The sequence below is a fragment of the Helianthus annuus genome, chromosome 9, assembly GCF_002127325.2.
Source record: "Helianthus annuus cultivar XRQ/B chromosome 9, HanXRQr2.0-SUNRISE, whole genome shotgun sequence".
In the NCBI taxonomy this organism is placed as follows: Eukaryota; Viridiplantae; Streptophyta; class Magnoliopsida; order Asterales; family Asteraceae; genus Helianthus; species Helianthus annuus.
In genome coordinates, this window is record NC_035441.2 from 55,679,083 (window position 1) to 55,696,111 (window position 17,029).

Below are 17,029 nucleotides of genomic sequence, written 5' to 3' on the forward strand. Positions count from 1 at the left end.
TCTTTGTAAACAAACAAAAACCACTATTTGGACGCGGGATCCGACTAAATTCGGGTCAGGTTTATGGGTAATATGGATCCTATAAATCCTATAATCAAACTTTTTTGACAAACCCTAGATTGGTATGTTCTCTCTTCTTCAATACGCTGGTTCTTCTCATTCTTCGCCGCCGATCCATCATCCAAACCCGATTGGTAAGTTATCTCTCGATTCACTTCTTCCTTCTTTGGGGTTAGGGTTTAATTGCTGGTCGGAATTCGAACTTGGAGAACATTCAAAACATGGCTGCTGTTCATCAAAATATTATAGGGGATACAATAGGTCCTGGTTATTTTGTAAATCAAAGGCAACAGATACAAGGAAGACAAAAACTTATTTTAAATAGATGATACTTCGAATAGATATGGTGTGGTGTTATTTTATGCCTTACATTGTTGCTATTTTCAGGGAATCAAGACTAGAAGATGGAGTTTCGGGATCCATAAGATTAATCGCCACTACCATTCACTTGAAACACTAATTAAGGTCGGTCTATATTTGTTATTCTCTCTTTTATGTTTGTTATATAATTTTGTGTTTATGTCATAATAGTTTCTTTTATATGGTTTTGTTTTAAGCCTGTTTAATAATAATTAGGGTTTAAGTTACTTACAGTTTGTAATTATTGTTAGTTCTTAGGGTGTAGGGAGTGGGCGGCAAAGGGGTTCGGCAAAGTGACTTTGCCGCTCGGGCACACTGCCGCCAACCTCCTTTGCCGCCCGGTGAGGGTTGGTAATCGGTGTTTGGTTACCGATCGGTGAAGATGATGAGTAATGTATTGGGGAGCGATGATTGGATGGTATATTGTGTTTTATGTTTTTTTTTAAAACGAGTTTCTTGATCCTCTTGCATACACTCACTTCACCACTGAGGTAATCACCGTTTCTAATTTCGACAAATTGCATATAACGTGAAAATCCGACGTTTTAACCGTCACAGTTTATGCAGGGTGGGGTGGAATTTCGAAGTGTAGTCTACATTCCCGGAATGGCACCAATAAACAATGATTAATTTCCGATGATTGGATGGTATATACGTCTGTACGTGAAACGTGTATTCATTTCCGATGATTTCGATGGCGAACTGGTAAATTCTGTTTTTCATTTTACATATGAATTTTTCAAGGCGTTGTATATTAAATGGCCTAACTATGATTCTTGATATGCAGTTTCCTAGATACTTGAGCTTTGTAAAGGGTGTGGTAGATTCAAATGATCTTCCCCTCAATGTTTCACGAGAAATTCTTCAAGAAAGTCGAATTGTAAGCTTAAAAATCTCATCTTTACCTGATTAAGTCGTACTGTTATAATCTATATATATCTATATAAGTGTATATAGAAAACATACTGCCCTTTGTTTCTCAAAGAAAGTCGAATTGTATATTCAAAAATTCTATCTTTGCCAGAGGAATTTATATTATCGTATTCTTATATACTGAAAAAACACTCAATGTCTATTGTTTATTCAAGAATGTCAGATATTATGTTTAAAGGTTACATCTTTACCTGATTAAATTATACTAACTCGTGGGTTACCACCTACGCTCCGTAGCGGGTTCCAAACGTAGATAAAAATAAGCAAATCGCTGAACTTAAAGTTTTTTGATGTTTTAGTTAACAGGCTAAACATGTCATTATTAAAGTTGAGGGGCTAAAGTTGTGTATTATTAAAGTTGAGGGGCTAAAGTTGTTTGATGTAGTTAAGGGGCTAAACATGTCATTATGAAACTTGAGGGGGTAAAGTTGTTTGATGTAGTTAAGGGGCTAAAACATGTCATTACCAAAGTTGACGGGCTAGACATGTCATTATTGAAGTTGAAGGGCTAGAGTTGGTTAATACCAAAGTTGAGGGGCCAAAGTTGGTTGATGTGACAAAATAGCATATTTATAGTATATATAATAGTAGTTTACCAATTCACCTTATAGTATATCAATAGTTAAATCAATGTGCAGACAAGCTCAGATGGCATTCAAAAGGAAGTTGACTGCGGTCAAAGACGAGATTCATAGGTTAAGTCAGATCATTCCGAAACTGCACACTGAAAGAGATGCACGCCCGCGTGATTTGATTGATAGAGGAAGGAAGCTCGAGGCGGAGCTTCATGATGCCGAGCCTTTGAGGGCGGATGTTAGTCATTTGAGAAATGAGGCGCAAAAGTTGAATTCGTTAAGGCAAGAGTTGTCGAATCAGGTTCAGACTCTAGACTCTTACTGAGGATTTTAGCAGATTGAGAGCGGAGAATGAACGGGTGCGGCTATTAAGACGGATATTGATGGGATGCATAAAGATGTTGTGGAAATGAGGTATTATATTGATTTGATTAGTTTTGTTTTAGTTTGAGATGTTGTGATATATTGATATACTGCATACGCGTGTAGCAGAGATTATGAAATGTTGAAGAAAACGAACGAGGAGCATTTGATTCAAAAGGAAGCAATGGATACGCTTGATACATTTGATAACAATCCAGATTAACGCTTTCTTTTATTCCTAATAGGACACGCTGCTCGCCATTTTCATTGCTGAATTATCAATCAAAGACGATGAGGATGATATTGCTGTGGTTCAAGTTGGGGTTTGCTTCCACTGCTGCTGTCACGGCTCAATTCAGCTATAAAGATCTTTTGCTCGATCGTTACTCTTTTTCTTCACAGGTACTTTCGTCATTAGATTTCGCATCTACGCCATTTTTATGGATTTAATATTTATTTTTAACCATCTTAGTTGAGGGATCAATTTGATTCGTTGGGGCGACAAAGATATATTATTCTTTTCACTTAAGGATAAGCATTTGGTAATTGGTACCGATACAAAATATCCCGTACCGATTTTTTTGATGTCGACTCGGTATCCACTTTTTGGCGTTTTTGGTACCGGTACTTTTGGTTCGTTTGGTATGGTACGGGTATTTTACCGAATATTACCTTCAAATACCGTCCCGGTATCAATACCGTATTTTGGTACCAGTACCGTATCCTTATTTGGCGATTTCCGGTATCGGTACCAAGCTTATCCCATTTACCCAAATATATTAAATTGTGAAAGTAACAGTCATGTTCTCATCGTTCTCATCTGAAGATATCTATGATATTAAGATCCAACTTTTAGCTAGGATTAGTGAATAATATAATAAAAAATGTACTGTATATATGTTTTTTATTCTTTTGTATAATTATATTGATTTATTCATTGTCTAAACTTTAACGGGGTTTGCAGGACTAGGTGGGTTTTGATTTATATATGATCTAAGAATAAATGTGGTTGCCGAGATTAGGTTATTTCTGATTTATTCATGATTCGAAAATTAATGGGGCTGTCGAGATTTGAACAATACGATGTCATCGATGATGGTTGAATGGTTTTTGAAGATCTTTTAGGAAATCCGACAAGGGTTTCCATTTCACTCCAACTGATGGAGTGATGATCGGAAAAGGGTATGGCTTGCGGCTGAGATAATACGATCATGATTAGTTGATTGCTGTGGTCAGTTTGTTAATAGGACCAAACGTGATGCCATATATTTGATTTCAGCCATACCCTTTAACAGGTATTACACGTATCGTAGTCTGCCTCACATTAAGTAATATTGTATATTTATTTCAGCCCTACCCGAGTGATTTTTGTTAATGATATCTAAGTGGTTATTTGGATTTTGTTTGATTAAATGTTGACCCACAAACTTCTTGATTTTTTGGTTTTGATGGCTTCCATTTTCACTTATAAACTGCTATATTTTTGTGTTGTTAGTGCTTTGTTTTTTAGAAAGAAAGAAGACTAATTTTTTCGTATTCAAAAGTGTGTTTGAATAAATGTGGTGTTACATATCTGCCAGAGGTACATATCTGCCAGAGGTGTTACATATCAAATGTGGTGTTACATATCTGCCAGAGGTACTTTCGATTAGTTCTTTGAAATTGTCTAAATGCCTTTCTCAGCCGGTGATTTCAATTCGGTTATATAAGAGGTACTTTTGTTGGGTTTATTAACGTTTTTGTTCAGAATTGGACATTGGTAGTTTTCTATTTATTATGTATGTGTAGTGGCCATTTTGTGTTAAATGACTTAGTTGAAACCACCATATGGCTTGAAGAAGCTCCAGTTATAACAATTTTCAATATTTATTTTTGTTTCTAAGGTTGCACTTGACTCGAGCAAGCCTAGCCCGTCGGCATCTGATTATGATAGCGGAAGTCAAATAACAAATGCCAGCCCTTCTAAGTAAGCTTATTTCATTCAATTTGAAACTTAAAAAAAAGATTACATCAATGAGTTGGTAAATAAAACTAATTATTTTTTGTTTTGCTGAAGTATGACTATTATGGATCAGTTTCCTGCTATGAAAATTCAATCCAGAGATGTAGCAAAACCACCAAGAGCTGGTGGTAGGAGGTGTGGCGGTGGTGTCAGCGAAAGGGTGGTGTGAGTTTCCAGCGTTGCAAGGTGGTGTCAAAGGGGAAGGTAGAAGTTGTATTGCAGAGTTGTGGCGGAGGTGCTCCTTTGGCAACCGGAGTTGCAGGTGGCAGAGGTGCTCCTTTGGCAGCGGGAGTTGCAGTTGGCAGCGGGAGTTGGAGTTGGCAACGAGAGTTGCAGATAGTGGTATGAGTGTTATACATATATAAATTTGATATATTTAATATGAAAATAAGTTTGGGTCCCACAATTTAATATATTAATAAAACTTTATGTGAAGGAATCGGAAGGTGTTGCCCTAATGCAATTGTCAACTTGATTAGCAATCCTGTGAATTCTACGGTTCCAATCGCTGCAGAAGTTTTCAAGAAAGTTGGTACTTATGAACTGTTGCTTGATTTCTACAGAGTTTTTCATGGTATGTTCTTTGTTTCTTTGTTTGATTTTGCGTATAGTCAGATTCTTTTGGTTGTTTTAGAGGTTTCTTACATGATTATGATTTATGTTTTTTTTTTAAATTTTTTTACTTGATTCGTAGGTGGATGATTGGGAGTTTAAAAGGTGGTTGTGTTGTATTTCACGTTTAGGGCATAAATAGTTTGTTATTTTGTTATATAGGGTGTATCAATTTCAATAATTAGTCTTTTGATTTTTTAAAATGGGTTGATTTTGAGGATGCAATGTTGATTACGAGGTTTTTAGTAGCATAAAGTTTAATTTTTTTCAATATTTAATCACTTTATAGTCTAATTACTTCATATGTTATCTAGTAAAATTATAAAACCATATTTTAGGTGGTACGTATTAGTGTATGAGTTTGATCAGTCCTATAATATGTTTTTTTTTTTTTTGACAAATTAATTATTGATTTCTATACTTTATTGTGCATTGAGTTATATTGTTTTCAATATCCATTTATCTCGCTCAGATGTTCATGTTTGGATGTGACGAAATACTTATATGGAAGAAAGAAAGGTTACAAATGGAGCTGCAAAGGTAAATTATATAAGAACTAGGTTTTTAAGCGGTTATTATAATGTATTTATCTTATTTCGACTTACTACGGTTTTTAAAGGAGAACAGGTCAATAAATAGGTTTTAACTATAAAAGGAACCGGTTGAGTCAGTTTTAAATCATGACAACCATTTTTGTTGTGTAAACATGTGGTCTAAGCATTATAAACCTCATTCTTTTTAGTAGTTCTATGGGGGTATGCAAGACTTTGTTGGTGTAGTTGTATTATGGACAAAACCTATTCTTACCTGAACCAAATTGACCATTAAAAAAAAATAAGTCGTTTTGACCTATACTAATTTTGTCAAAAACCATCCATGCCCATTATGTTGCCTGACCTCCCCACCCGTCTTGCCAGGTATAGTTTTAACGCGTTTGTGACATGGTTTCATATATAATTTCATCATTTTAGCCGTTTAGGCATGGTTTCATATATGATTTCATCACTTGAGATATGTAAAGAGTGACTCTGTAATTAGAAATAACATGATGACTACTCCTCGCACAATTTGAAGACTACAATCGTTTGCGCAATTTTTTAGTCTCAATCACAGTGTAAAGAGCAGAGTGTAAAGAAAGAACATACAGAAGTGGAATGAGCAAGTCATTATGTCTCTCTAAATTACTTGCTCTTTACGTCCGCATGTAGCGCCCGGTATGTAGTTTTCGTATAGAATTTTTTAGGTATATACGTTTTCGACCCCCCCCCCCCCCCCCCCCGGTTTTATATTTTTTAGGTATATACGTTTTTGACCCTTCGGTCGGAAATCTCAAGCTTCGCCACTGCTGCAGGTAATGTTCTTACAATGGCAGTCCTGGTGTTAGTTTTACCTGCATTAGGCTACAATCTCGGAAGTGCTATCAAGAAAATATAGTTTTGTTTTAGTCATATCTTTTAGGATGTTATGGCAGAGGGGGGGATCTTAAAGAGGTCATTGTTGTAAACAAGATAATTCGTAATCTATTTGTTGTTCATAGATAAATAGTAGGCTTGGCAAAACCGGTTTATTGGGTTTGGTAACAGGTCAGAACTGGCCAGATTAAAAGTGGGTTCAACAGTTTCGAGACGTAGCACATGCAACAGCGTTAGCATAATTTTCTCATGAGTAGGTAAAGTCTTGATTTCTATCGATATTTCTTAAACAATGATCTGATCTATATTCAAGGTTTATAACTTTTGTTGTTTTTTATAAAATTCATTTAAAAATAAAAAAAAAACTTATAATAGTTGTATCCTGTATTTTATTATAAGAAAGTAGGGAAAACCATTTGTATTTTATCATGAAACGAAGTCAAAACTAGGATAAATAATCAAGTTTTGACCGAAAATAACCGAGTTTTGAACAATAACTGCAGATGGACACGGCTTCTGTGCTTCAAGAAGCTCATATCTCTATCAATCTCCTTCATGAACAGATTAAGGTACATTCATTTTCTGAAAGTGCTATATTTTATCTCTAAATAGTAAAATAAAATAAGAAAAGGTAGTTAAATGGGTAGACGATCATCCAACAAGCATTTTAAATTTATTTCATGATCAGCCAAGGTCGAAGCGCAACAAATTATGGTTGCCTATTCATGGATTCAAACCTTCAATTGCAACCATCAATTCTAACAATGATTCTAACATTCAAATGCAACAAATTATGCTTGCCTATTCATGGATTCAAATCTTCAATTGCAATCATCAAAGGTATGTATGCTCTCACCTTTATTTGAAAAAATTGGAATGGAACTTGAATAGATCATGTGTAATCTGCAACTATCTCTTATTTAATACTTGATGGCGCTTGATGATCATTTCTTATGTGTCTTTTCCTTAACACTGTCTTTGGGATTTTGTGGTGTGGGGATAAAAACTTTATAGGAAACTTTATTGAAATAATTAAACAAATGTATAAGGTATGAGGTTTTCAATTCTTGAGAAACAAATTAGACATGCAACTGGAAACAACTCTGTCAAAAAGTCCTTTTATTTTCTCATTTCTAAAATATAATGATTCATGGTTTTCAGTTTAATGAAGAAGATGACAAAGTATGCAAAGGAAGGCATGAGGGTGGAAGCAAGCAAATCAGAAATTTATGGAACAAAGCATGATGCTTTTGTTGACATGATTGCAAGTGTATTTATTTAAATATCTTATATGACTTCTTATAATGATTGGCATTGTGATTGGCTTCTAACTTTTGATGTCAAATCTTAACACTTTGTTTATGTAACATGACACTTTGTTTGTGTTTTATTTTGTTTCGGTTATACACTTAATATATGATCCTTAATAGTTCATTTATCTATTTATCTATTGCTGTAAGTTTTTAGTTACTCTTTTGCTTTTTAGTATATCACATTATATTGAATATAGGAAAAACGCACTTGGTTTTTAGTTTGGGTAAAATAAGATGGCTTTTTTTTTGGCTTTTATAGATATTATAAAAAAGCATCATATTCAAAAGTAGTTCTTTGCAATGTATTCTCATTTTACTAAAGTGGTGCTTCTTTTCCTTTTCATTTCTTTTTATTGCATCTTTTTAATACGTCATGTATTATATATAATAATAGTATGGTGCACATAATAAAATTTCTTTGGTCATTAAGTTTCATTCAAATTTCGTTAAAAAAGGAATGATATACAAAGTGATTTGCGTTAGCCCAACCCAACTTGTTTTGACCCATTATTTAGGTCATGTTTGGATTAGCTTATTTTACCTCCTTATGACTTATTGACTTTTTTGAAAATGAGTTTTTGTGAAATAGTGTTTAGGTAATAAGGTGAAAATGAGCTTTTTAGGCATTGAAAAGGAGAAATGAAAAAGTCATTTGGTTGTAACTTTTTCAAAAAAAGGAGATAAGGAGATTAAAAAGGAAATAACGAGAAATAGAAAAGCTTATCCAAACATGCACTCAATCTACGAGACCTGGCCATTTTTCGACCTATATATGGTTTAATCGGTAAAGATGTAAGTTACTTGGTGAAAGAAATATGTATGCAGATTTTCAATTGGGTGCGGCTCCTGGTTTTGTTAGCCGGGGAAGGAGTAGTTGATTGGCTTCACGAGGTAAATAACTGGTCAACTGGAGTACAAATCAGAAGTGTAAAAAGGTGTTGACAGCAGTGATGTTTGCGGCTATGTGGAGAGCTTAGATGGCCAAGAACAAAAAAAAATGTTAACAGCAGGGCGACTTCATTACTCCAGCTGGTAGACAAGGTCAAAGAGCTGCTTTTCTTATGGAGATGGTGTAATTTTGTTAGTTGAGTCATGTTTTTTTCCTGTTACATTAGTGTGGGGTTTGTTGTCTCCTCCTTTGTTGCAATGGGTTCATCTAATCATCTCTCCAGAATTTCGTTGGTTTTAATATATTTACCTTGCCTTTTTCTAAAGAAAAAAAAACCTTTATGTGCTATGCCATGTTATTCTACCATTTACGAACATGTTTCTTCCACTTGAAGTGTGGCATACCATTTATGAACATGTTTCTTCCATTTAGCTAATATTTGATGGAAGATGCAAAATTAAAAAAATGGTAGCATGGAGCTCACTTGAGATGTTATATAAACATTTGTAATTTATAAAATTTAAATATCCAACCCGTGAGTATTCACGGGTGATAACCTAGTAGATTTACAAATGAAAAGTAATCTTCCAATATATGCCAACGTTATAATTTTTTGCATAGATTTACAAATGTGTTCTAACAATAATTTATTAAAAAAATTAAAGTACTTTTAAGCATCTAAAAGTCATCTTTTAATTTAGGATCATGCTAATCACACACGGCCAAAATAATTTTCACACCCCTAAGTGCCGCGCTATAGCCAAAGCGGGGCGCTTAGGGCGACAAAAGTTGATACGAGGTTTCGACTGACTGACTGACTGACAGACATAAAGGTGATACGAGGTTTCAGTCGCCCCGTGAACCCTAAGCGCCGCGCTTTGGCCATAGCGCGGCGCTTCGACCCCAAATTCTGCCTTTAAATCACTGGCCAGACTCGAGATTCATAACTCCGATTGTTTTTTGTCGATCTTCTTTGCTCTATTAGTTACATTTTTTGAAAAAACGATGTCGTGGTTCAGTAACTGTCTTTTCGGTCAATATTCTGACGAGTCAGTTGTTCCTGATTCTTACGAGGGGACCGCTATTTCTGACTCGTTTGAGAAACCGGTGTCGTCCAACTTGAGGGAGACAGAGGTTGTATCTGGCATTCGTTATCGTGATAACACGGTGCAGCTGGATTTGAATACCCCTGTGGAGGACCCTTACACACAACAAGGTTATTCGAATTTCGGTTACGGTGGCGACTATAGCTTTGTACAGCAGGAGTGTTATCCAAACGACAGTTACGGGTGTCAAAAAGGTTATTCGAATTTCGGTTACGGTGGCGAGCAAAGCTTTGTACAGCAGGAGTGTTATCCAAACCAGAGTTACGGTTGTGAACAGAGCTTTGAACATCAAGTCTATTCGAACCTCGGTGACGATGGTGAGCCGGAGGATGTGTCTGTTGACGAGGAAGGTTGTTACCCGGTTACATTTTCGTTTGATACAACGCAGACCTTTTCGTCACGTAAAGAGTTGGTGCGTTGGGTACAAGACACGGCAAAAGACAATGGTTACCTCATTGTGACTAAGAGGTCGAATAAAAGAGGAGAGAATTACAAGATTTGGTTTCAATGTACTTTTGGTGGGGAGCATAAGAGTGTAGCTACACAGAGGAAAACGGGTAGCAAGAAAATAGGCTGCCCGTTCGAGAGGATCGGGTTTTCGGAATCATCCGGAAGTGTTTGGAGGATCGAGGTGACGAAGGCGAAGCATAACCACACTCCTATTGAAAACTTCGAGGGTCACGCGTATGCGAGAAGGCTTTCTTCGGAGGACAAAAAACTGGTTAAGGAGCTGGCAGAGCAAGATATTCGCAACCAAAGTATCTGGCGAACGCTGACAAAAAACAATCCGGCTAGAAAGCTTATTCCGAAAGATATACACAACGCTGTTCAGAAGATCAACGCCGAAAAAAATGTCGGTAAGTCTCCGATGCAAAAACTTGAAAACATTCTTATCGAAAAAAATTACACTTATTACATGCGCACGAATGAGATATCGAACGAAGTTGAAGACGTCTTCTTTGTTCACGAAAAATCATTCACTATGTGGTGTGCCTTCCCGCATGTGCTATTGATTGACGCCACATACAAAACGTGTCACACCCCCAAAATACCACCTAGGGAATGTACCTATTAGGCGTGTGACGTTCCAGGATCCAAGCCACCAATCACATTGAACTCATAAATATATTTAAATAAAACCTTCATTCATTAACATAAAAGGTTGTATAGCGGAAGCAAAACTCATTTGTTAAGTGTTTAATAAACCATGTGTACATAAATCATTTAGCTTGTGTTGAGATTCCATGTACCACGACCCATGACCACTCCAGCATCCCAGACAGCAAGTCCCAATGATATAAACCTACAACCTGCAAGCATGTAGACAAGTGTGTTAGACGACACTGGTGAGTTCAAAGTTTTGTTAACGCGTTTAGTTACCAGAAGTGTGTTTAAAATAGTTCAACGTTTTGTTTTGATGTTGTTATTACTCGATTACCGTATGTGGCAACTAGATGTGAATGCCCAACCCTAATGCCTCCAACTAGGCATTGGTCATGATGTCAAGGTATCAAACAACCTTGAATAGATGTAAGGGGTCTTATATGTACACGATGTGAATGCCCAACCCCAATGCCTCTAACTAGGCATTGGTCATGAAGTCCAGGTAATTAGTTCACGCCCGTCCTTTCGGCCCGGTGTGAGGGTGCCAAACCTAATAGCGCTATCAACTAAATACCTCGTTGCTTCTTCAGCAACACGGTAGATGTACGGGGTCTTACATGATTTATACTGTGTTCAATAACCAACATCCCAATTAAACAGTTTACCCAGTATTCCCTTCAGAAACGTTTACCAGATGTCCCAAACCACCGGGACGCATGCTTAGAAAAGTGCAGTGAACTCACCTTAGGTTTGCTCGGTTGGTTATGTTACCCATTCCAAGTTAATCAACCAATCCCTACCGTGGTTACCAATAATAGTCAGTTTTATGCATACATAAATCACGTATTCATTATGCACGTTTTACAAGTTGCATACAAGCAAAACATATGTTGTTATACCAACAATAACACGAAACCATTCAACCAACCATATCAATATGTAGTAAGTATGTACGTCATATGCAAGTTCTCGTTTCACAATCATATAATCGTTGTTCATGTTTCATGCAAGTTCACAATACACCTTTTTTTAGGGGTGCGGCCCAATGTCGGTGTCTAACCCGTTTGTAGTGTGTGATTCGGTGTGTGTGTACAATTCATAATACTTGCGCGATCCAGGAATGTGTGCGACTACAGTATAAGTGTGTGTCCCGATTATCATGTCATTGTGCGATACATTATTTTACAAATCAAAATTCTTGTTAGACACTATTCTACTTCATAAACATGCATGCACAAATAAGTATAACAAGTACATATGTCCATATATTTGAATCATCAACCCTAGTCTACACTACTGTTATGCTAAATATCATAACCAAAGAGATGAAACATCAATCCGTGTATGAATAAACTCAGCGACCAACCTCAAGCGACGAAACATCAAGGAGTTTCGTCAAGAATCGGTTGACGAAAGATCCACCTTTCGTCGATCCGTTACTTCAGTCGAACCATAAGTTTCGTTGGTTCACAGATCTCGTCGGACTATCATGTATAATTACAAATCACCAAACATATATCGGCATTTAACACCTTATCGACATGGACAGTGGATTAACAACAGGCTTGTATTGCTCCTTATTATTCAAACATATGATAGATATGGTGGTTGGTATATATATTAAGGATTATATCATGCTAGCATAATCAACATAAAATCACTATTAAAATCGGTAGTTCATATATCATGGCCGACCACTGTGCTCCAATTCCTAATACTATTGGACCACAACTAACAGTGACATCACATGCAATTTGGATTGTTGGACTATTGTGCCTATTACATTTAGTGGGTCAGCCACCTTAGCCGCTCATGGAGTCACACAATTCAAGATCAAGGGAAATCTGTACACGTAAACATAACCATATATTCCAGTACCTTTAACAAGAAAAGTCATGCTAACATCACATATACCCATGCCAACTGTTATCAAGTTCGTGTATATCAAAAACAAGCAATTAAACAATACAAATTCCACATAAGAAATAACTAACCTAGCACCCTTGATCCACTAGGATGATATCACGATGGAGGGGGGGGGGTCTCCTGTTGCCGTCACACAATGATTGAAAGGGTAGGGTTTATTTACGTAGCATGACCTTATATGGATAAAAGAGTTGGGCCGATTACACCTCTAGTCACACTTGGGCCGGTTGTTTAAGGTTATCAAGACAACATGTTGGGCTGATGATAGTTCGCTAATCAGACAATGAATTGGGTCGGGTTTTATCGCTAGCAACCACAATAATTTGGGCCGATACTATACACGGGAATTGGGCTGGGTTTGATGGCTTAATCTCGCGACACAAAGTTCGAGCCCAATTCACATACGTACACATATTTACTTAAGTACGTAATGCATTTAACAATCCAATTACCTTCACAAGTGTTTACCGATTTCTATCGTCGTAAGGAATACGTAAGAAGGATAACAAGAAACAAGATTACACGACAAAGAGGTACTGACCTTGAAAGTTCAGGTTGTCACAAAACGAACATGTACAACTTACCATTTGTTCAGGTCGTAGGCATGACGTCGACAAACAAATCGTTTACGGCTGCTTGTGCGGTAATTTCCGCTGAGAAGTCAGAGAACTACCTATGGGTGTTGCAGAGGATCAAGTCTATGCTGGCAGGATGTATGGAACCGCGCGTGATTTTAACAGACAGGGATTTTGCGCTAATGAACGCGTGTGAACAAGTTTTTCCAAAAGCGCATAAGTATCTTTGTCGGTTCCATATTCAACAAAATATTAATAAGAACAGCAAGAAGAAATTCTCTGACAAGGAGTGGAAAGAATTCGTACGTACATTTTGGACATTGTGCGAGTCTACGACCGAGGAAATATACAGGTATAACTTGGAAAACCTTGAAGCACAGCTGAAAGAAGCTGACCGTGAACGTGAGTATTTCTTACATAATTATGTTCAAATTTTATATAATAACAAAAACTGACTATTTACGTTTTTTAATTTTAGAGGTTTTTGATTATTTGAAGAAATCCTGGTTGGATCCGTACCGTGAAACGTTTGTATCTTGCTGGATTAACCAAACTATCAACTTTCACCAGACTACGACCAACAGGGTTGAGAGCATGCATGCAACATTAAAAAGTCACTTTCCAAGTCATCGCAACACACTGGATAAACTTGTACTGTATGTTGATCATGTTGTTGATAAACAATACGCCGAGATTAGAAGTAGCTTTGAAACAAGCCTCCGAAAAGTGATGACGCACCACAAGAATCAGCCCATGCTTGCATATATTCTCAGAAAGGTTTCAATATATGCGATTGAGCTTTTGAGTATCGAACTAAAACGTAAGGAAGACGGGTTGAGAGCCTACGGTGCAAGCTGTGGTTGCCAACTTTTTACCAGCTGTGGTTTGCCATGTGCCTGTCGTTTGGAAAAGTTGGAAAATAAAGGTAATTAATATTTTTGACTTTTCTCGTTATGATTTTGCCACCTAATTTGTTTTCATCCACAGGTCAGCAAATCCGGATCACACACATAGACGTGTTTTGGAAGAAGCTTGACTTCAAGCCTGCAAGGAATAACATAGAGGATATCGATGTAGACGCGGAATTTGAAAAATTGAAAAAACAGATCGATCCAACACCCCCTCAAGTGAAAAGGAGCTTTTTTGAAAAGTTTCAGCAAATCCTCAATCCAGGGAACAGTAACAAAAAACCTCCTGCTGTTCTAAAGAAAACTCGTGGTCGACCAACATTGAATACGCAGGAAGAAAGAAAGGTTGAAACCGCTAGACAAAGCTCTTACATTCCGTCAGAAGAAACTTGGGTCGATGCCTCAGACGATCTTCCCCGTCACAGCTCGTATATATCAGCCGAAGATTCTAGAAGAGAAAAGAATACCAAACCGCTCAACCTACACCCTGATTTCCCGAATATCAAGCTCGATCCTAAGACTGATATAGCGATCCGCAACTACGCATCTCAGATTCCCAACGTGATCCATCCATACATCGTTAGAATAAAGGACGTGAAACCAGATGGTCATTGTGGATTTAGATCGGTGGCTGTTGGGTTAGGAGTGAAACAAAATTCATATTTGAAGATCCGGGAACAACTTCTAAAGGAGTTACGTATGAACGAATCGTTTTGGAGGCAGGTTTTCGATCCGGAAAACATAGGACATTATGATGCGCTGGTTAAACGGATCGATTTCAAGGGGGTGGGACGAGCAGGTATCGAAAATTACATGTCGATGCCTGAGACGGGGTTTCTTATTGCCCAACGATACGGTGTGATTGTTCACACCTTCGACATTCGTGGGAGCGATACAATTTTCCCTCTGCTGGGCGGCCCAAACGAAGCTGAGGAACCTCACCTGGTAGTTGCGGTTGTGTTCGTCGACCATGGGCATTTCATACATGTAGAGCTTGGAGGTTGTTATCCAATGCCTCCCCCAAACCTACTCTGGACAGCGAACAGAACAGAGCGCGCAGCAGCCTGGCATACATTATACAGGGATCAGATCAACACGTACGAAATGCTTACGTATCGTGCCCCTGACCTTAATGCAACCCCATATGTTCACGATGTATCTTAAATGTGTTTAATAATAATCACGTTTGTGTTTGTTCAATATACGCGTTACATCACGTTAAAAACCGAATGTCACCGACACGACCCAATCAGATTCAATACGCACTTGTACGACCCGAAATGACAATATACATCATAATACTGCAATTAATGAAAAAATACGTCATGTTCATGTACGGTAGGCGGCTGATACACATAACACTTCTCACATGAGTACTTGTGATTTCAAACCTAAATGATACGAGATAACGGAATAAGACATCACACGTAACCGATTTGATCCGGAACTTGCCGTATAGTCCATATATATTAAAAAATGATGTATAATGGAAAAAACGGAAAATTTAGACTATTTATCGACGCGTTTGTGAATTAAATACAATTTTAAAAAATTTAAAAAAAGCCCAAAACGCCCCGCTATGCTCATAACGCGGCGTTTTGGACCCAAAGCGCCGCGCTATGGCCATAGCGGGGCGCTTTGGACCCTCGTTATACACTGAAGCGGGGCATCATCCCCCCCACTTCACCCAAACAACAAAAACACACACAATATGCGATTCTCACACACTCGAGCCATTTTCGAAGATTTTTTGAGCTTTCAACCGCAAAAAGGTTCGATCTAAACCCCTTAATCTTTTCTTTCACAAATGTGGCTTGATTCATGTTGATTGTTGTTGATTGTGGTTGATCTTGGCCTGCTGTTTGGGTTCTGTTCTTCAGAACGAAGAACCAAAGCGCCGCGCCGAGGCCAAAGCGGGGCGCTTTGGTTCATGTTGTTTATTTTTTTTTGTTAATTGTTTATTAAATAATTTGTTTAATAATTATTATTTGTTTAATATTAATTGTTTATTAATATTTGTTTAATTATTATTATTTGTTTAATTATTATTAGTTTATTAATATTTGTTTAATTATTATTTGTTTAATTATTATTAGTTTATTAATATTTGTTTAATTATTGTTTGTTTAATTATTATTTGTTTAATTATTATTATTTGTTTAATTATTATTAGTTTATTAATATTTGTTTAATTATTATTTGTTTAATTATTATTAGTTTATTAATATTTGTTTAATTATTGTTTGTTTAATTATTATTTGTTTAATTATTATTAGTTTATTAATATTTGTTTAATTATTATTTGTTTAATTATTATTTGTTTAATTATTATTATTTGTTTATTAATATTTGTTTAATTATTATTAGTTTATTATTATTTGTTTAATTATTATTTGTTTAATTATTATTTGTTTATTAATATTTGTTTAATTATTGTTTGTTTAATATTATTTGTTTATTAATATTTGTTTAATAATTATTATTTGTTTAATTATTATTTGTTTAATTATTTGTTTAATTGATCAACATGCAGGGATGGATTTATCTGATGAGGAGATTGAGCATATGGAGGATGAGGGAGTGGTGGGGGACGAGGAGGAGCCGGCATGTCCGTATCTTCAGTTTTCGATGGGGTCACGGGCGAGGGGGAGATGCGCTAGGTTGCGCACCATACCGATTGGGGAGCACGTAGGCATAGACTGGGAGCTGCTATCTACCCTGGGAGAGGTCGAGCGGGCGCGTGAGATAGTTGGGCTAGATACTCCTTGGTCGCGCCTATTTGAGTTAGCGATGGAGGACTCGTACCCTGAGCTTACGATCGAGTTTTGCTCTACGTTTACATACGCGCCGCATCCGGCGGATTACGTGGAGGACCCTTATTTTCCAGTCCA

General features: G+C 36.9%; 1 long non-coding RNA gene across 28 annotated transcripts; it reads left to right on the plus strand.

The window, feature by feature from the left end:
• The first annotated feature begins 70 nt into the window (after nucleotides 1–70).
• Nucleotides 71–7,749, plus strand: LOC110877977. Of its 28 annotated transcripts, none has more exons than XR_004866287.1 (15): nucleotides 72–194; nucleotides 448–525; nucleotides 988–1,125; nucleotides 1,208–1,300; nucleotides 1,992–2,342; nucleotides 2,418–2,693; nucleotides 3,256–3,929; nucleotides 4,175–4,257; nucleotides 4,348–4,635; nucleotides 4,730–4,867; nucleotides 5,378–6,119; nucleotides 6,257–6,574; nucleotides 6,821–6,886; nucleotides 7,006–7,157; nucleotides 7,479–7,749. It is a non-coding gene; the product is annotated as an uncharacterized LOC110877977 (long non-coding RNA). The 28 variants fall into 28 exon arrangements; XR_002557489.2 differs by having other exon boundaries at nucleotides 3,256–3,586; nucleotides 3,872–3,929; nucleotides 5,378–6,574; XR_004866291.1 differs by having other exon boundaries at nucleotides 3,256–3,586; nucleotides 5,378–5,445; nucleotides 6,489–6,574.
• Nucleotides 7,750–17,029: the final 9,280 nt, after the last annotated feature.